The sequence below is a fragment of the Canis lupus genome, chromosome 22 (assembly GCF_003254725.2).
Source record: "Canis lupus dingo isolate Sandy chromosome 22, ASM325472v2, whole genome shotgun sequence".
Classification (NCBI taxonomy): domain Eukaryota; kingdom Metazoa; phylum Chordata; class Mammalia; order Carnivora; family Canidae; genus Canis; species Canis lupus.
The window spans coordinates 34,904,295-34,926,460 of record NC_064264.1 but is presented as its reverse complement, the minus strand read 5'-3'; the positions used below and the strand labels follow the sequence as shown (position 1 = coordinate 34,926,460).

The window sequence follows — 22,166 nt, the reverse complement described above, 5'->3', positions numbered from 1 at the left end:
CAAGATAGAGCTTGCTCTTGGCCAGAGGCTACATCAGTTATTTTCATGAGCTGCTTCTATTCTCTATGTAGGGCTCTTTTTGTACTTTGTCATAGCATGCAAGTTCAGTTCCAAGAGTACATACCTATTAAAAGCAGAGAGGAAGCAGAAGATGATAGTTCTAAAACTTGAAACAGCATCAGTTTTGCCATGTTTCATTGGTCACAATCATAACATGATAACCCATATTTCAAGGTGGAAGGTCACAGATTCACATCTTGATGGGAGAAATGTCAACTCGTCTGTAGTTGTCCCCAATCTAACACAGGAGATAATTACATATAATGTTCCAAAAAACAGCAAAGTTTTAGTTTAAATATAGTTTTAATATAGTTTATTTTTCCACTTATATTTTATTTTTCTTTGAAGTATTTTTATATAAATAAAATTTATTATTTTTAGTGAAATAAGACTGTAGAAGTAAAAATGTATTTATTTATGGCACATGTTCTAAGTGGTTGATGTGATGCTAAGTACCTAATAAGACATTTTTTTTTAAAGATTTTATTTATTTATTCATGAGAGACAGAGGGAGAGAGAGAGAAAGAGAAAGAGAGAGAGAGAGAGAGAGAGAGGCAGAAACACAGGCAGAGGGAGAAGCAGGTTCCATGCAGGAAGCCTGACGTGGGACTCGATCCCAGGTCTCCAGGATCAGGCCCTGGGCCAAAGGCGGTGCCAAACCACTGAACCTCCCGGGCTGCCCCTAATAAGACATTCTTAAACACTATCTCCTATTATCCAGTTTTTCAGAGCAATATTTAGAAGGCAAATACATGGTTGGACTTTGAAGAGGTCTCCTATTGGCTACAGCAAAATATTTTCATATATTCTTACATAAAGGAACAAGATTGATTCCCTATAATGACTTAATTTGTTGTTCTCAGTGGAGTTGTGGAGATATTGCTCTAAGAGCTACATTTTTATGTTGTTTTTAATTTCAATTTATTAATATTTTATTTCATTTTGTGTGAGCATATTGTTTCCTCAGGTCAGATATTAACTCTATGCCAATTTCTTGATAGTCAGAAACCAATAAAGATTTAATAGGAGGAGCCTAAGGGAAAGTATGCATTTAAATCAGGTGATGGTGTTTTAATATTCTAATAACTTTCATCTATGTGACAATAAAATTAAATTTCAAAAGTTTTAATGAAAGGAACATATGATTTATTCTGCTGGATGTTCATGAATCCCTTAAGTGCTTTTTCATAAAATAAACTGCCTAATGTTGCCTTTCTTACAGTGTGTTTCTGAAACACTGGTTCTAGAGAATGGTAATAGAATATAATATGACTTAGAGAATTAACAAAAAGTTGTATTTTTTTAATTATGGGTTTTCTCAAAGCTGTAAATCTTGTAATTTACATTCTATCCCTCCAAATAAATATATGACACACATTTAAAATAAATAAATCTATTGAGGAAGCATTGATGAGAATTGCTGATTCTAGTTTCACTCTTAGGAAAACAATACTTTCTATTTGAATTTGAAAGAAATATAATAAAGAGAGTTAAATTATTAACAACAATTGGAAAAGTCTGGAGAAGCAGTTTCTTGGAACACTTCTAAGAATGATTATAACATAATAATCATCATAATAATAAAAATCAAAACTAAATAAATTTAATAATAATTAATAATAATTAATAATAGCATAATCAAAACTAAGAACTTCAGAACTCTAACGTACCTCACACTCAGAACACTGAGGTAGTAACAGATTATAGTGCTTGTGCCTTTGAATCAGTAAGATATGCCCAAGAAGCTGGCATCTCTACTAGGGTCCCCTACCTCATTAGCAAGTAGAGACTAATTCTGAAGCCCCTTCATCCATACTTGCTTTTTTTGTTGCCTACAAAGGTGAAGCCTGGATGTTGGTAGATAAAGATTTTTGTTTCCTTTTAGTTCAGTTATGAGTGTATCTAATTGAATCCAATTCCAAGACAATAGCCATGAGTTTTCAGGTAATGTAAATTAATTTGCTAAACTCTTCACTATTTGTACAGAGGTGGAAATAGAAACTGAATAGTACAGCTTCAAAATCATTTAGCTTATTTCACGGCAGCTAAGTTTGTGGTATTGCATATAAATATTCTATTACCGTTGTCTACTGGGAACTACCACTGCTACACATTTTTGTATCTGCTCTTCAGACTTGATGCTCTGAAATGAAGAAAGCAGATGTTTGGTTTTTGTTGTTTTTTTTCCCCCTCATCATCCCTGCTCCACATTTCATTGGCCTTTTTAATTTAACTCGCATTACACTGAAAATGGTAAACTGGTAATCAGCACCTGATACAATCTTCTTCTAGTGTACCTTCTTTTAAATCAGAGCCTAAATAGTTAACTCGGAATTTGCAGGGGGGTTGTTTTATTTTTTTTTGTTTTTTGTTTTTGTTTTTGTTTTGTTTTGTTTTGTTTTGTTTTGTTTTGTTTTGTTTTTCAGCCAGAAGAGTGCATGTACACACAATATCCTGGACAAAAAAAAAAAAAATCAAACTGTGGTTTAGACTATTCTAATCCTTCAAAATATTTCTGACTTGAAAAAATACTTTTGCCTTGAATTAATAATGTATCAATTAAATAATTATTACTTATTGCACTTCTTTCAGATCATTATAGTTGCCAACTTTCGTGGTTTTGATGATAGGGTCCTTGAGGAAAACCAGAAAGGAATCTCTTATTACACCTAAATTTAAGTCTGTCCTTATGAGTTCACATAATTCTGAGGAACTCTGGTTTACATTTTTAGAATAAGTTTGGGAGATCACTAAAAACCAAAAAGAAGTGAACAATGAACATGCTTGTCCCCTTACATTTCCACTTAAATATTAGAAAATTTATAGAGGGTGAAAGTGATCATTATCTATATTAAGTAAAATAAAGTGAGGAAAGGACAATTTAATATTTTTTGTTCAAGGGTTCTGATATTAAATCACACAATGTCTAGCATATGACAAATACTTATTAAAATATGTTAAATGATTATTAAGTTACCAATATGACCAAGATGCTTCTGTGGCACTTTTCTTACTTCAGGAAAAACTATAAAATAATATAGGAAATATGACTTACATAACTAGTACTAATGTGGTAGCATATGTCATATTGCAGGTTCATTTCCATATCTCTTTATGAAATTTGAATTTTAGTCACAATTTTCTCTCCAAAGCAATAAATTATTTGATGCTATTGTACTTTCAAGGATACCAATGTTATTTATTTACTGTGGACATGGAAATCTGGTCTTTCATATAAAATTTAGCTAATTTCTACAAATAATACCTTACTAGTAAATATGTTTTCTATAATGATAGATATATTTAAACAGTAAAGAAATAAATGGTAATTTTTTAATATGTGTAATGTGATAGAGATAATTACTTAATTTGGGGGCAAAGAATTAAATGTCTCACTTCTAGAGTGGTTAGACATAAACTATTTTATCAATATATCCAAATCTAATCTACTAACACTGATTTTTATAAGACTGTGATATACCTTATAATGTAATTTCATTATTAGTTTTAAGGTTTAGTGTTATATTTTTTTAATTTGAATTGTGTTGTCTAACTAATGTCTAGATGAAGTATATATAAAGACTTTTGTTATTTAATCATTACTGATTTTCATTTTTGATTACATTAATTTTCTGTATTTTATTTTATTTTATTTTTTTAAGATTTTATTTATTTATTCATAGACACACACACACAGAGAGAGAGAGAGAGAGAGAGAGAGAGAAGCAGAAACACAGGCAGAGGGAGAAGCAGGCTCCATGAGGGGAGCCGGATGTGGGACTTGATCCGGGGTCTCCAGGATCACACCCCGGGCTGCAGGCTGCGCTAAACCGCTGCGCCACGGGGGCGGCCCAATTTTCTGTATTTTAATAACTATTGGAGCAGATAAAATAAGCTCACTTGTTCTATCTTTGGTGTGCAAATTCAATTACTGTTCTTCCTTGTTATTATTATGTATCAGTATTATCAAATGACAAGTAACTGCACCTCAAAATAAATTCAGATGTTGTCATAAAAAATGCTTAGTTTAACTATTAATTCCAAACATAGTATATATTTGTGATTTATTATAGGACACAATATAGTATATAATTTGTGATCTATGATATGACACAATCTGAGATTCATGAATTTGGTTATGCATAGCCACTGTTTAAAAAAAAACTGGAATTTACAAGGAAAAAATCTGTCACATTGTAAGGTCTAACATATTCTTCTCTCTCTAAACATCTGCTGACAGACTTAGAACCTTTTATAGTTGCTTTGAAACTGACAGGCTTTTACATATCTGTGAAATAAATGTCTGTAATATGTATACAATGTCTGTAATATGTATAAAATTTTGACAAGAACAAGTTGTGGGATTTACCATGAACTTACATAATTGTGATGTATAATTTAGCTCAGTAGTTAGTTATCAAAAGTAGTACTGAGTTTTCCAAGTGAACTAAGAATATCCCTGAGGGGGTTGATTATGGATAAATTGAAAGCTAGTAAATATTCCACTCTAGAGGAAAAAATTAAAATCACTTGGGCAATAATAATTAGATAGGCACTTCCCTTTTATATAATTTGCCAAAAGAGGTCTTGGAAATGCTTGAGTATAGGAGTGCAAATGAAGAACTGAGATAGAAAAATTTGAGTCTGTTTTCCCAGTGAAATGAAGAAAATTAAAACAAGCTCTAAAGCTGTCCCAAATGTAGATGGCTAACAGTTCTGTAAAGATCCTCATTCTTCAAATTGACTTTCTCATCTAAGTTGATTTGTTAGCTACTGAATTTATAGTAATAGACCTCAAAAAAATGTTTGTTTGATATTCAGTAAGTCTGGATTCGTTATTTATTATCAATTTAGTATAAAATCACATGCTGCCTTTCTATTTTCACTCTGGCAAGTATTCATATAGTATCATTAGGATTCACTTCCCTTTGACATAGAGAATAGACTGATTACTTCCAAGAAGTTGGCTAGAAATTTTGGAAAACTTATGAATGACCATAGAGAAATATGAAGTCTGTAAGGCATAATGCTAAAATGGCACATATATACATGATGTGTTTATAACTTTAACATTCATTCTTTTTAGCCATACTATTTACAACTTCAAATAGAAGATCTGAAGTGCTTATAAAGTGGCGATTTGTTGGCTGTTCTGAAAATATGCTTTAAATGAATTCATGAATAAAAATGATCATCTACATGGTCTCTCCTTAAATATTTCAGTTATACCAAGTCCATCCTGGTGATAAATAACTGCATGAAGCAAACTGGTCAGTTTTATTCTATAATACAGAGTATACAATTGACATCATTTTCATTTGATTTTCAAAATCAGCACTTTGTCCTAATTTGTCTAATATTGGGGAAAGGGAAGTTTTTTAAAGGTAAAATGTGTAACTTTTTTAGGTTTTGTAGAATTAATGACATGTGAGGTAACTGACATGCCTGTATCTTATAAAAATAATTCATATATAGTACATAACTCTTCCTCTAATAGTTTTATAAAACTATATAACCATTACTATCACATGACTGAAACATTTATTTAGTAAAGTGATTTGAGATAAATTTATTTTTGAGATAAATTTAAAATTGACATTTTCTTAGCTTATTATCGAATATGTTATTTCCTAAATACCAAATTATTGAAAAATCCATTACTGAAATACTCAAAACTTATTCTGATATTCTATAACTTGTATTTCCACCTTTTTATCTTCTTCATATGTGTAATGTATCTATCAGTATCCTGGCCATATTAGTCTTGTTCCTGTTCCATGAACATAGGAAGTATTCAACTTGAAATCCATTGCTCAATTCAGAGATGAGTTATAAAGCTCAGGCAGTGTAGGTTACTTTTCTAAGAAAAAATATACAAAGGTTAAAAAACAACAAAACACGAGTAGCTTCAGGGACTTTAAGGAGGCCTGTGAAAGTACAGGTCATGAAGCTTAAGTTTATTAGCCTCATGGTCTATCTACCTACTTATGGATCTTTCTTAGATGATTTATCCCTTTGCATGGACATATTCAAGACCGAGTACCTAAGATCCTATAAGTTTGTTTCATCATTTCTGTTCCACCAATACCTACTCAATCTATTATACCCTATTCAGCATTCCTAGATCCCCTTAAATCTTTTCTCCCCTTTCTCTTTTACTTTTTTCCATGTTACATACCTTCTTACATACTGTATAATTAAATTAGTCATTATATTTATTATTCCCCCTACTAGATTTCATAAGGTCTACAAGGGCAAGAATTTTTATTTGGCTCATTGATGATTTTCAAATGCTCAGATCATTATCTGGCAGTGGTAGGTACACAACAAAAATTAATTAAATGAATAAAGTGATAGCCGTATTTTTCACCAATGATTTGATACAATAACTGTCATTACCTCTCTAAAACACAAATCAGCTTGTTTACATCTTTCAAAAAAATATTTAAATTATCTACTACTAACAGTTTGCCACTGAAGTTAAACATCAAATTCTTAAGGATCAATACTTTTTTTTGAGTATTTCTGGCAGACAATGTTATTTTAGTTTTAGGTGTAATTTGTGATTTGACAAGTTTACTGTTACATTCACAAGTGTAGCTACCATCTGTGCCATTACATCGTTACTACAGTATCATTGACTATATTCCTTATACTATGCTTTTCATTTTGATTACTCACTCATTGCATAACTAGAGGCCTTTATCTCCCTCTCTCCTTCACCATTTTGCCCAACCTTCAACTGCCTGCTCCTCTGGTGAACATCAGTTTCTTCTCTGTATTTAGAGTTCTGATTCTAATTTTTGTTTATTTTTAAGATTCAATTTATAAGTGGAATAATATGGTATTTGTCTTTCTCAGTCTGACTTATTTCACTTAGCATAACACACTTTAGGTCCAACCATGTTGTCTCAAATGGCATGATTCCATCTTTTTAATGGCTGTGTAATATTCCATTGTATGTATATGCATGTGTGTATGTAACTTAAATACATATACATACATATTTATGGATGTGTATGTTTATGTATATAAACTACATTTTCATTATCCATCATTTGTCTGATGTACACTTAGGTTGCTTCCATGTCTTGACTACTATAAATAATGTAATACATATAGGAATGTGGAATGCCTGGGTGGCTCAGTGGTTAAGCATCTGCCTTCATGCTCAGGACGTGATCCTGGAGTCCCTGGATCGAGTCCCACATCAGGCTGCCTGCATGGAGCCTGCTTCTCCCTCTGCCTGTGTCTCTGCCTCTCTCTCTGTGTGTCATTCATGAATAAATAAATAAAATCTTAAAAAAAATAGGAGTGCATATATCTTTTTGAGTTAATGTTTTTGTTTTCCTTGGGTAAATGCTCAATAGAGGAATTACTGAATCATATGGTATTTCTATTTTTATTTTTTTGATGAAACACCATACCATTTTCCACAGTGTTTGCACCAATTTGCATTCCTGTCAATAGAGCATGAGGGTTTCTTTTTCTCCACATCCTCACCAACACTTGTGGTCTCTTGAGTTTTTTATTTTATCCATTGACAGTTATGAGGTGATATCTCACTGTTTTTTTTTATTTGCATTTCCCTAATGATGAGTCATGCTGAACATCTTTTTGCATGTCTGTTGGCTTGCATATCTTCTTCAGATAAATGTCTATTCAGGCCCTCTGCCATTTTTTTAATTGGATGTTTTTTTTTTTGGTGTTGAGTTGTATAAAGTCTTCATATTTTGAATATTAACCCTTTATTGGATAATTTGCAAATATCTTCTCCCATTCAGTAGGTTGTGTTTTTGTTTTCTTGAGGTTTCTTCCACTATGCAAAGAATTTTATTTTGATGTAGTCCCAAGAGTTTATTTTTCCTGTTTCCTTTGCTTTGGAAGACATGTCTAGAAAAATGCTGCTATGGCTGATATTAGAGAAAGTACTGCCTGTGTTCTCTTCTAGGATTTTTGTTTCAGATCTCTTATTTAGGTCTTTAATCCACTTTATTTTTGTGAATAGTGTAAGAAAATAGTGCAGTTTCATTACTTTACATGTATGTAGCTGTCCAGTTTTCCCAGCACCATTTATTTAAAATACTATCTTTTCTTTGCTTCCTATGGCATGGATTACATTTACCATATAATTGTGGGTTTATTTCTGGAGTCTCTTTTCTGTTTCACTGATCTATGAGTTTATTTGTGTGCCAGTACCATACTGTTTCAATTACTACAGCTCTTTAGTATATCTTCAAATCTGGTACCTTGATACCTTCAGTTTTGTTCTTTTTCAGCACTGCTTTGGCTATTGAGTCTTCTGTGGTGCCAGACACATTTTAAGATCTGATTCAATCTCTCTAACTTCTTTCCAAGTAATTAAAAAAAATCTCAACATAATAATCCACCCAAACTGCATTTTTACCCTGTTAAAACTCTCAAACACCTTTGTTTTTGCCTTCATGTTTCCTTCACATCCCATAATGTGCATTCTGTCTCTTTATCCTCCCAAACACACACACACACACACACACACACACACACACACACACACACACACACCGTCTTCTTTACTAGATTTTAAGCTTTTTGAGGGAAAATAAGATTATGTTTATAATGATAAATTCAGGATTTAACCTAGTGACTGGCATATAATAAATATTAAACTAGTATTTAGTTAATATATGAAGTTAATTTATCATATAACTGAGAATGCCGATATGAAGTTCTTTTATAACACAGCATATGAAAAACATGATTTTTAAAGATTTTGTTTGTTTATCTGAGAGAGGAAGAGAGAACACAAAAAGGGGGAGCAGCAGAAGAAGAGGGACAAGCAGACTCCCCACTGAGCAGGAAGCCTGCCTCAGAGCTCCATCCCAGGACCCCAGGATCATGACCTGAGCCTAAGGCAGACACTTAACTGACTGAGCCACCGGGCACTCTAATAAATTTTTTTTAAAAAAGGTTTTCATCAAAAACATCTAAAATCACAATATCCACTAAAGTATAAACTATATTATAAATAGAAAATAATAAAAATTATAATAGTTTTAATCTCCTTACCTTCTTCACTTAAAATATAGTGATAACCCTGAGCCTTTTTACCAAAACCTTTCTCTATTTGACTACATTATTTAATCACCTTTTTAATCAGAGTGTACTGACCCCAAATCCCCAAGGTGATTGGAAATGGATGTTCCAAGACAGCATGTACTGGATCTAGACTCTCTAGAACCCACATAATCTTTGTCATTCTTACTACTCACACATTAGTCTACTAAATAGGATAGAGTAAATCCATACTCTGGACAAAAACTCACATTATGTGTCCCACAGATTGTCCTAGCCTTAACCATGGGTGACTCTGTGCAAAAAATGGATAAAGTTCTGATCTTTCTATTCTCTTGCCATGGTTTTAAATGTTTTTTTTTTCTTTCAAAATAAATCCACCTTGCTACGTGACATTGATAAATATTCTCCCCAGTCCGAGAGCATATGGGACCAGCCTTGCATGACATTGGAACAATGGGAACTCATATACATTGTCAGTGGGAATGTAAATGAGAAAAGCAATTTGTGGTGGATCTTTTCTGTATCTAGCAAAACTGAAATTGTGCATACATTTTGGGCAACATGGCCCCTAGCTCTGTACCCTAGAAAAATGGTGTCCAGGTTGTCAACATGAAAATCCATTACAGTGTTGTTTGCAATGACAAAATATTAAAGATATTTAAAATCTCCTTGAGATGCTGAATCAATAAATATTCAGAAGTATAATCTTACAGATGTGAAATAGGTAATAGATTTATTGATATAAACATCTATAAAGCACACAGGCACATAGACTGGAAAAGTTGCAAAAGTTGTTATATAATATATATAGTGGCATCTTGGATATAAGGAAATACAAAATACAAAAATAATATTATTTTTCTCTAAATTATACAGTAAAAGTTGACCATAATCTGAAATTTTGTGTCCTTGATGGACCAGTGATAATTCCTCTTCTGCTCAGGAAACAAAGCCTTAAAAAAAAAAATACACACAAAGTTGGGTGGAATCCAAACTAGGCTAATTATAGTCACCAAGAAATTTATGATAGGGTCATAGGAGAATCTGCTAACCAAATGGGTTTGATAAGCTGGGAACACATAGTTCCTGAACTAATGGCAATAATGCCTCTTACCTAAAGGGAGATTACCAGATATAGAGAAGAGGTAATTTGGTTTCAATATTTTCTTTACTCAGCAAATACGAAGCAATATTTATGAGTTTTTATGCCCTCTTTCAGCAATTTATTCTTTCACAAGCAGTTGAGAATAGTTAAGCAATTACTTAAAATTATTAAACTAATGTTAGAATCAGAGTATTTGGGGACGTCTGTGTGGCTTTGGTTGAGTGTCTGCCTTCAGCTCAGCGCATGATCCCGGTCCGGGGATTGAGTCCCACATCAGCTACCTCCGAGGAGCCTGCTTCTCCCTCTCCTTATGTCTCTGCATCTCTGTCTCTCATAAATAAATAAATAAATAAATAAATAAATAAATAATAAATAAATAAAATCTTTAAAAAACAACCACAAAAAAAGAATCAGAGTATTTGTATTAGCGATATCAAAATTCATAATGAAATTAAACCAGAGTGGTATCAATAAAAGAGTGGAGATAAAAATCAAGAAAAGAGATCATAAAACTCCAGTGGTATGCTGGCAAAATGGCTTAACATTTACTGTCAAAATAATTTGGACATTCATCCAAAACATTAAAAAAATACCAGATGGTTAATTAGTTCAATAAAAATATTAGAGTATAAATAAGGAGAGGTAAACATAGCATTTGTTTTCTCAAATGGGAAGGAAAGAAAAAAAGCAATTTCAAAATTTTCCGTATCATTAATTCAATGAATGCAAATTAAAACAATTTGATGCTATTTCCCTAAGAGTTTGTAAAAAAAGAAATCATTATGCTAAATGTTGCAAAGTTTGTGATTAAATGAACATTCCAATGCATTCTTGAGAATAAGTTTAATTTTAAAGCTTCTTGAGAAAAATTTCCTGGGTACATTCCAATTATAATTTCCAATTCTGTATATAATTCAACTCAATTCCAGTTTAAGGAATTTTCAAGATAGTTACCATTAAAACATAGGTTTAATTATTGCTTTATTATGTTAAGTGTTATTACAGTTACATTATAATAGTATTATTTTTAATAAAAATGCTAAGTGATCATCTATGGTGAATTGATAAATTATGACAATGTAATATGTGTATTACTATGCATTTATTAAGTTTCATTTAAAATATGTGATAAAGTATGCTTAAGAACTATCATTTAGTGATAACTTCAAGGTCCAAAATATCATATGTAGAATTATTCAAACTTTATATTCCTAAATTGTGGGAAATATGGACAGTAATTGTTTCTGTGTAAACCCTTATTAGTGCCATTAATTTTTATTTTCAGCATATTTTCCACATATATATGTATTTCCTTTACATCAGAATGAATCTATGTTCTAAAATAATACAAAAAAATGTTTAAATGCCTGCAGTTAGGTGGATATAACTACCATGAGCATGATAAGCTATTCATATTTCTCATTCTTCAGTCACAGGTAAAAGTCTTTCAAAGATTTCCTTTAAAAATACCATACAAAAAATACGCAATTAATATGGAATGCCCACTAGAAAATGACAAACAAAACTAGTCAAATTTCTAGAACAGTATTTCTATGATGTTTGTGAAAGTAGAGGATCCAGTTTTTTACTTTATAATTATCCTACCTAATTTGTGATTGAAGCAAAATCATAAATATTTCAGCAAAATAATTTTATGATCTGTATTAAATTACTACTGCTGCTATATAAAAATTCTCACATATTTGGTATTTTAAGTAACACAAATTTCTTATTGTAGATTTTTGGAGGCAGAAGTCCAAGTTGGGTTTTATTACACTATATTTAATTTATGCTCAGGCCTTTTTACTTCTGGAAGCTCTGACATGTTTCTTTGCCTCTCAAGCTTCTAAAAGTTGCCTGAATTCCTTGACCTGTGACTCCATATTTCTCTGACCTCTGCTTCTGTGGTCACCTCTCTGTACCTGTTATCACACTACTTTCCCTTTGTGCGTCATTTGACAAAACATACTCTCACTCTGATCCTGATGCTTCCTTTTTAAAAGGACTGTTAGGATTGCCTTAGGCTCACCAGAGTAACACAGGATAATTTCCTCATCTCAGAAATTCTTAACTTAGTCCCATCTGTAAGGGCTCTTTTATCTTTTAATGTACCATACTCACAGGGTCTAGGGATTAAGGTAGGGACATATTTTGGGGCTGTATTTCAGTCTACTATACTACATGCTCACTGAAGACTTATATTAACTTGGAGGATTAAAATAGCTCTTTTGTGGGTAGGCTGGTGGCCTAAAATTTATCATCAAATTTTTCTCTGTGTATAATATGTGAGTAATTTCTGGTTAAATTCATGAAAATTTCAGATGGTGAAAAACAAGTATAATGGCTCTAGTGAGTAGATTAAGAGTAAATCGTTTTTTATATTTGAATATTCATTGATATAAGTAAAATGTGCATACAAGTTAGCATCACAGGTCTGAAAAATCACTTAGATATATCAAAATTTATTTACAAATCATCATCTTGAACATCATCTTAAAGATATACAAGTTATAGGAGTCTAAACAGATAAGATATGTAGCATTCAAATTTTATGACTGCTTAGAAAATATGTTTATATAATTTAGTATTCAAGCAAAAGTTCTTAGAGTTAAATGAAAAAATGTGTTCTTAGACCCAAGAAAATAAAAAATCTAACCAATTAGTCCATCTTCATGGTTACCTTAGTCTTCTCTGGTTGCACAGAGAATTAGGTAATGTAATTTAGCATATCTTTTCTTTTTCAAATTGTGAAGCCCATAGAATGGTTATTATCTCAAAAACTATTTGTCTATTAGCCAATGTAGGGAGGAGACTTATTCTGAATGCCCACTGCTATCATAAATAGCCTTAATTTATTGAAATGGCCATTGTTTCCCACATGGGTGGCTCAGAGGTTGAGCATCTGCCCTTGGCTCAGGGTGTGATCCTGGGGTCAGGATCGAGTCCCACAGTGGGCTCCTTGCTGAGAGCCTGCTTCTCCCTCTCTCTGTGTCTCTGCTTCTCTCTGTGTCTATCATGAATAAATAAAATCTTTTTTTTTTTTTAAAGAATGCAGTAATGTTAATTAACTTGGGTGACAGATAGGCAATTTCAGTCAATTCTCTTGGTAAGAAACTACCTCTAGACAACCAAACTCTGGAAACAAAAAACATTATATTCACATTTTTATATTAAAATGTATAGATAAGTACTTGGCATTTATGTTGAGAAGTAATATATGTATCTGATATTCTGTATATTTAAAATGATTTGTTTAATTTAAATTAATGAAATAATCCTTCATTTTGACTGATTGCAGGTGTTTTTGTTGACACACTGAATTCAATTGCTAGTTTAAAATCAGTTGTATTGGGCAGCCCAGATGGCTCAGTGCTTTAGTGCCGCCTCAGCCCAGGGCGTGATCCTGGAGACCTGGGATCAAGTCCCATGTTGGGCTCCCTGCATAGGGCCTGCTTCTCCTTCTGCCTGTGTCTCTGTGTGTCTTTCATGAATAAATAAAAATCTTTAAAAAATCAGTTTCATTTTGTATTATTACTATTATATAATAATAGTTATATAATAATGCTATGTTTGAAAACTTATTGTAACTAATAGTTGGAATATAAAAAGAACTAAATAGTGTTTTGATGAATTAAAGTACTCATTTCTTTGTTTTTGGTAAAGTTATTTGCTTAAATATAACTGAACCTCACAGTAAATATATTTGTTGAGCTGTACCCTTTGCCTTGTAGTTCACAGTTAGGAACAATGTTCCCAGCAACTTACTCCTATAATATTCCCATAATAGAAAATGTAAAGTTGAGTTAGATAAGCACTGATTATTGTTTCAAATAGGTTCAACACATTTTTGGGGAACTATTAACAAAGATTCATGAGATTATATAAAAATATATAGTTATCATAAAGCCCATACACAGCAAATATATTTCAGAAGTTCATTCTTTATATATGTTTATACTTTTGTTATCAAATGTATACATTCACTAAGTGGAATTCTCTTGAATTACTGTAATGTATATTGTTTGAACTAATACAAAATTAGGTAATGAGCTACATAATATAGGTATTTTACTTCTTATATTTTTTATCAAAGATTGAACTTCATCAATATTTTCTCAGATGGAGAATCTTTAGCAATACTGTAACTATTATAAAATATTTAAGGTTAAAAATGATGATAATGCTCATTGTCATCATAGCAATACAAAAGAGCAAGCATACAAAATAACAATTATTTCCCAGATAACTCTATTCCAATTTTCTGTGAACATAATAAAAGAAAACTTTTAACTTTTTCTTTCCAATACTGAAACAATATCCAATAATCTTCCTGCAAGTATTTTGGCTGATTTCATTACAATGCTAGTACTGATTTTATTTATAAGCAGTACAATATAACAGCACTGATATCAGTAACTCATGATATATAATGCTTATCTATGATGTTCCAAGCACTGTCTTCAATGCTGAATATTCAGGTCTGAACATATCTTAAACAGTATTCCTTAGAGACAATATTCAAATAAGAGGGGGTGGGGGAGGGAGTAATAGTAGATAAATAGTGGATAAGAAAATGATGCAGGAGAATAAAATAGAATCATGTGAGAATATTTAACTAAGTGACCACTTTAGGATGCAGAAGATGCCTTTGTTGAGTTCATAGGTCTCTTAGTGATCAGAAGGAGGTTGCCAAGACAATTATCTGGATTAAGAGGGATCTAAGAAAAAAGAAGATACAACACAGTGCATTTACAAAAGGAATGATCTTTATGAAGCCAAGAAAAAAGGAGAAGGTAAGAAGGGTACAGTATAGTAAGTCAAAAAGTAGTAACGTATATGGCAATGATGTAGGCCAATATGAAAAAAAAATTTCCTTGAAGGTATAATTGGAAGTCATTAAACTATTTTAACAAAGTAAGGGATATTAACTACTATTTTTTTTTCATGCTTTGTCTGGATTGGTTAAAGTGTTGGAGAACAAAAAGGGAATTCAGCACAATCCAGAATTTTTGGTTTAAGCAGTCTTTTTTTTTTTTTTTTTTAATTCATGAGAGACACACACAGAGAGGCAGAGACATAGGCAGAGGGAGAAGCAGGCTCTATGCAGGGAGCCTGATATGGGACTCGATCCTAGGACTCCAGGATCATGCTCTGGGCCAAAGGCAAGTGCTCAACCACTGAGCCACCCAGGTGTCCCTTAAGCAATCATTTTGTGTATTGGTGATGTTTGCTGCAATGGAAACCAATAATGAAGAATCATTTGGGATAGGAAAAAATAATTCACATCTCATATTAGTTTGAGATAACATCCAGGGGGAGATATTAAGAAATCCAATATATATATATATATGCCTGATATTTTAGCATACAAAACCCTCAAATCTAATAGCTAACCCAAATAAACATTTAATTATTCACCACATTATATGAAATTTACAGGATGTCTTGGTCTTTGCTGTGGTAGGCTGGCCCAGCTGGTCTCAGGAGGGCTCTGCTGGGCAACACTTCTAATTCTTTCTGGATTCCCAGTTGAAGGAACATTCACTATATGGGAAATGATTTTTTTCTGGCAAATAACAAAATTTCAAAGGGAGGATGGACATAAACAAACTGTATAAATACATATAAAGTCTCTGTTCAAAAATGGCTCTTTTGCTTATCTTTCATTTTTCATAACAACTCACATAGCAAGTCCAAAGTCAGTGAAATGAAGAAATATAATCTTACTACTAAAAATAATGGCAAGACTGAACAGAGAATGCTAAATGTCATAAAATTTAACATATTGAGAGACATCATATTTCCCTTTATCATTGAGACATAAGATATTTATTTATTGAATACAGTAAGATTCAGCCACTTTAGGTGCATTTTCTTCTTCTCCAAATGACAGAAATATAGGAAAAGTTGCTATCTGAAAATTTTTTAATCAATTATTAATTCATAATTGCCACATTCATGACACTTTCACTGGCTCAGAAATTTTACCATTAGAGAATCCCTGATACAATCCAGCGGTACTACCTCACATGAAAATCTGCACATATTTCATACAATGGTTAAATTTTCTGTTAAACTCTGCTTAAGAAACATAAACACAAGACATTATGAATCTGTAGAATAATTTTAAAGATTTGGCAACTAGTAGCCTGGAAAACACAGATCTACTCCTTATAATGCATTCTTAGTGAATACTGCTCCCTCTGTGATTCATTCTACTCTTCTACTGGAGACTAATCTTCTTTCCAACTGACACATATGTTCCATTCATATATTTATGCCATCATATCAGAATTGGGCTCTGGGGCCATTCTGATTCCTGAGCGTATCTATCTACATTCTGACCCATTACAAGTTCATCCAGTCTTTTTGAAATTTGTGTCAAGCTTAATGTTCAGTGCTGGGGATGCAATGGTAGGTAAGTGATGGAGATGTGACTCAGAATTATACTGATATAATAGAGTTTACAATTTAACAGTACCAAGACACCCAAACCCTAAGCACTATTCTAGAGGAAAGGAATGAAACTTTACAAAAGGTTTATTGTTAATCACTAAAATAATCTAGCTTTAAAAAATACATACACAGTACTAACATTATGGTTTAGTTATGCATTTCAATCCATTTTAGAATAATTTTAGATTCTCTCTTTCTCTCCCTCTACAGATGACTGATAGATACACAGACAGAAGATGTAGGTAGACAAATCTTAGGAAATAGCAATCTGTGCTAAGTAGAAGGAGATCTTTTCTTCAATTTTGAGTTCTTCACCTCTTCTAGAAAGAAAGAGAAAGAAAGAAAGAAAGAAAGAAAGAAAGAAAGAAAGAAAGAAAGAAAGAAAGGAAGAAAGAAGAAAGAAAGAAAGAAAAAGAAAGAAAGAAAGAAAGAAAGAAAGAAAGAAAGAAAGAAAGAAAGAAAGAAAAAAGTTTTAAAGCAACACATGAAAAATGAAACTTTTTTAGATTTTGTTTATTTATTCATGAGAGACACACACAGAGAGAGAAGCAGAGACATAGGCAGAGAGAGAAGCAAACTCCATGCAGGGAGCCCAATATGGGACTTGATCCTGGGACTTTGGGATCACGCCCTGAGCCAAAGGCAGATGCTTAATCGTTTAGCCACCCAAGCATCAAAAAAGAAACAAATTTTAAAATCTTGAAATTATACATAAGTTCTCAGTATAATTTCCTATTATTTTCCCATAATTTCCAAAAGTTTCCTACTGCTGCTGTAACAAATACCACAAAAGTAATGGCTTAAAACAACAGAGATGCATTATTTTACTATTCTGGACTTCAGAAATTCAAAATGAGTATCAGTGGGCTAAATATGATAGAACCACTATCTTGCTCTAAAAGCTTAAAGGGAGGATTTTTTTCCTTACTATTTTTACCTTCCAGAGGCCACATAATTTCCTTGGTTTGTGGTCACTTCCTCCTTGAAAGCAATAATGAGCAGGCAAGTCACTCTCGCATGGCACCATTCTTTCACTGGATATCCTGTTTTCCTCCTTTGTGATCACATGATGGAGCTTTGTAATCCAGGACAAGTTGTCTTATTAAGATTCTTAATTAAATATGTAAAATCTTTTTGCCATATAAAATAATATATTTGCAGGTTCCATGATTCAGGATATGGACATCTTGAACAGGGGTATTAGTCAGCCTACTACATTTGTCTTCTAAAAGAATATCAGGAAACAAATATTCAAAACATTTTATTCAAATGTAGCTGAAAAACACAATCAGAAATATACTACCAGAGGCACAATCCAAGAAAGACTTGCTAAGCTAGGCTTCATTAAAATTAAACATTTTTGCTCTGTGAAAGACATTATCAAGAGAATGAAAACATAAGCCACAGCCTGGGAGAAAGTATTTGCAAAAAACACTGTCTGATAAAGGACTGTTAATCATAATATACAAAGAACTAAAAACATTCAACAGTAAAAAATCTAACAACCCAATTAAAAAATGCATGGAAACTTTAAGAGACATCTAGCCAGAGAAGATATACAGATAGCAGATAAACATGTGAAAAGATGTTTCATATTACATGTCATCAGTGAAATGTTAATTAAGTAGTGAGAAAGCCATACATACCTATTGTACTGACCCAAATCCAGAACACTGACAATAAATGCTCATGAGTGAAGCAGCAAGAAGTCCCATTTATTGCTGAAAAATGGCAGGCATAGCTACCCTAGAAAGATAGGTTGGCAGTTTTTTATAAAGTTAAATATAGTATTATTATACCATTCATCATTCTTGTTCCTTGCTTTTTACCCAGATTAGTTGAGAATGTATGCACATAAAAACCTGCATATAGATGTGTGCAACAGCTTTATTCATAATTCCCAAAGCTTAGAAGCAACCAAGATGTCTTTTAGTAAGTGGACGGATAAATAAACATCCAGACAACGGAAAATAGTCAACACTAAACAGAAATAACCTATCAAGCCAAGAAAAGACAAGGAAGACCTTTAAATGAATATTATTAAGACAAGCCAACCTGCAAAGTCTACATTCTGTATGATTCCAGATATATGGCATTCAAGAAAAGGCAAAACTATGGAGACAGTAAAAAAAAAAAAAAAAAAAGAAAAGAAAAAAAGAAAGAAAAAGAAAGTCAGTAGTTGCCAGGGATTAGGGAGGAGAGTGGAATGGATAGTTGTAAAACACAGAATTTTTAGGACACTAAAATAACTTTGTAAGTTACAATAATGGTAGATACATGTCATTATACATTTGCCCCAAATCACAAAATTTACAACACCAAGAATGAATCCTAGGATAAACCATGAACCCTGGGTGACTATGATGAGTTAATGTTGGTTAATATTTATTAAAATTTTTTTGATGAGTTATGTTGATAGGGGAAGGCTATATATGTGTGTGGGCAATGGTATATAAGAAATCTCAGTATTTTCCACTCCATTTCATTGTGAACCTAAAACTGCTTTAAAAATAAGTTATACTAAAAAATACTTTTTAAAACCCAAGTAAATTCAATTTGACTTATTAAGGTTGTATCCAGTACAACTCCATAAATATTTTGAGTATTGCATTATACCAGATATCATTATAAATATTAATAATTTCAAGTATTAATGTTAGGAATGACACAATTCTTTCAGACACACTGTTTGTAAAGAGTATTCTTAGCTTGTTTATTCCAAGATAGTTTCTAATTCCTACTCATGATACTAATCCAGTTATATAACGCTGAGATTATTTCATTTCCTTTCTTCTGACCATGTTATTACTACTTCTATATAGCAAATTCTATTATCTTTTCATCAAAATCTAGATTAAATATACTCTACCTTGTGATGTCTTGCAGTCATTCTAGCTATACTAAGTTGCTTCTCCTGTGATTTCACAAATCACTTGTCACGTTTATTTATTGATTTAAATAATGTTTCCCATTGATGGAGGACTCCTGAAAGCAGAAAACATATCATACTTATCTTTTTAATGCCTGTAACTTACATAGAGGGTAGCAAGAATAAAATATGCTCAATAAATTTTTACGATTTAAGTGAATGATTAAATAGATGATTAAATCATTGAAATGATAATTGAGAAAAAAGACATATATTTCAAGTTGATTTTTTAAAATAATGTTTTTAACTATGACCTTCACTCTTCCTCCCCTTTTGTTCATTTCTCTGGCTTTTAATATTAAGGCCAGTCACAGCAGGAATTTTACATTGGTACTTTAGTCTTTCCAGGTGATCATAAATGTAGTAGCTTTGTGGAAAAGCAGTTGGTTCTGTATTTCTGGGAGTCACTCTGAGTGTCTTCTACCCAGGGGTTTATTATGCTAAAAGTCTTGAAGAGTCATTTTCATGTCAACTATTATACCCTGCAGTTTTTTGCAGTAAGTGACTCTGGGCTGATCCTCTTTGTTCTCTAAGTATCATCAATTTTAAAAGAATCCATTATAACTAGATGGCATTCATGTTATTTAAATATCTGCTGACAGTCAAAGAACTATTTCTGTTCCATCATGCCATTTTTGTTCATTCAATGCTTGCTGAAATTTCTCTGAGATTACTTGGGAAATGTAATTTAAAATTTTCATCTTAGTCTTTGCTAGAGTTAAGAAATAAAAGAAATGCAAAAGATATAAATTAAACAGTCAAGTTGTAATTTCAGAACAAGATTACAATATTAAACATGTAACTGTGAGCTTAATATATGTTCATTAGGATATAACTAAATAATGGGATTTTCTCACTACCAATAAAGCCTCTTCTTTTTACTCCATTCTGGCATCCCTGTTATCTCCATATCTAGTTGACCCCTGATATTAAGAATCATACAGTTGTCAAATAAAAAAGTGAGTTTCCTGTATCTTTTCATGATTGATAATAAAGTCTTACTTTTAAAAAAGCCAGAGACAAAAGTGTGTAAGAACTTGTTTAGATGGTTTGTGTTGGATTTAAATAGATAGTGATGTCATTAAGACAACAAACTTAGGAAGAGCTGGTCTTTAGGAAGAGTTTCTTTCACACTTGGGCATACATGTGTATATACACACATATATAGTCAAGAAATAGAGTTATTTGTTCTTAACCTCCCTAGAGGGAGGTTTTTGTTTGTTTGTTTGTTTGTTTGTTTTGAGAGGGAGAGAGAGGTGGGGGAGGGGCAGAAGTAAAAGGAAAGAATCTTGAGCAGGTTCCCTACACAGCTGACTCAGGGCTCTACCTCACAACTCTGAGATCATGACCTGAGCCAAAATCAACACTTGACCAACTGGGCCACGCTGGTACTCCTAGAATTCTTATTTTAATCCAGCCAGGCTATTTACGTTACTCAAACGTTACTCAAATAAATAGGAAGAATACATAATTATGCAGGGGCCAGGGCACTTTTACATCCCACTACCAAATTCCTCTACCAAACAATTTCTTGTAATATTAATTCATCACTCTTTGATTTCAATGTCCAAAATGTTGAACTGCAAGACAAATATATGACTCAAGAAGTTTCTTTGTAATTTACTTAAATGCAGAATGTCTTTTTTTGTTTTGGCTGGGAAATTTGGATAATACAACTCCTCACAGGACCACTTTACCATATAACTTCAGGGAGCATACTTCCTTTGAGGTCAAGTTAGCATAAACACAGACTGTACCCTTTTCAGTCTGGCAATATTGTTGACACACTGTCCACATGAAAATCAAGGGAATCCTTTGGGAGAATCTTCGTTCATATGACAGGGTTGGATACATGCAAACTTTTAAGTGACTCCAAAAAATTATGTAGTCATCAGAATTTGTCTATATATTAATGTTTCTGAATTCCAGACTCATAATGAAGATTTTTAAACCTTCATTTCTTTAATGTTCTAACCTAAAAAATCAGAAAACATTAAGCCTGTGAATTATTACCATAAGATACTGGCTTTGTTTAGCCCTAACACATTTCTGAAAAGAGATGGAAAAATATTGTGATAAACACCCACCTGGTGAGATTCTTTTGTGATGCTCCTTTATATGACTTAAATTTGGAGAATAGTTCTGTTACTTTACTCCTTTCCTGAGTGTTATTAGTTATTTTTAAATGCTTATATTTTCAGAAAATCTTCATTTTAAAATGTTTAAAATTAGTACTGGTCAGCATCACCCACTCTAAATTATTATTTTGATTGAGATCATATTTAACTTATAGAATGAGGGATGCGTGGGTGGCTCAGCAGTTGGATGGCTGCCTTAGGCTCAGGTTGTTATCCTGGGATCTGAGATCAAGTCCCGCATCAGGCTCCTATGAAGAGAGCCCCTCTGTGAAGAGGCTCCCTCTGCCTATGTTTCTGCCTCTTTCTCTCTGTGTCTCTCATGAATAAACAAACAAATCTTAAAAAAAATTTCACAGAATGATTTACAAATAACTGACATGAAGTCATCCTATCTATTGACATCATATGGCATTCTATTATC

At 32.4% G+C, this 22,166-nt stretch overlaps 1 long non-coding RNA gene across 1 annotated transcript in view; it reads right to left on the bottom strand.

Moving 5' to 3' along the window:
- LOC112656043 (uncharacterized) overlaps positions 1 to 22,166 on the bottom strand; it is a 106,841-nt gene that overhangs the window by 5,572 nt on the left and 79,103 nt on the right. Inside the window, exons 3-7 of the long non-coding RNA XR_007404842.1 lie at positions 19,548 to 19,663; positions 18,325 to 18,424; positions 17,616 to 17,903; positions 5,769 to 5,920; positions 125 to 298 (exon numbers count right to left, since the gene is read on the bottom strand). This is a non-coding gene — a long non-coding RNA (uncharacterized LOC112656043). The remainder of the gene's footprint in view (positions 1 to 124; positions 299 to 5,768; positions 5,921 to 17,615; positions 17,904 to 18,324; positions 18,425 to 19,547; positions 19,664 to 22,166) is intronic.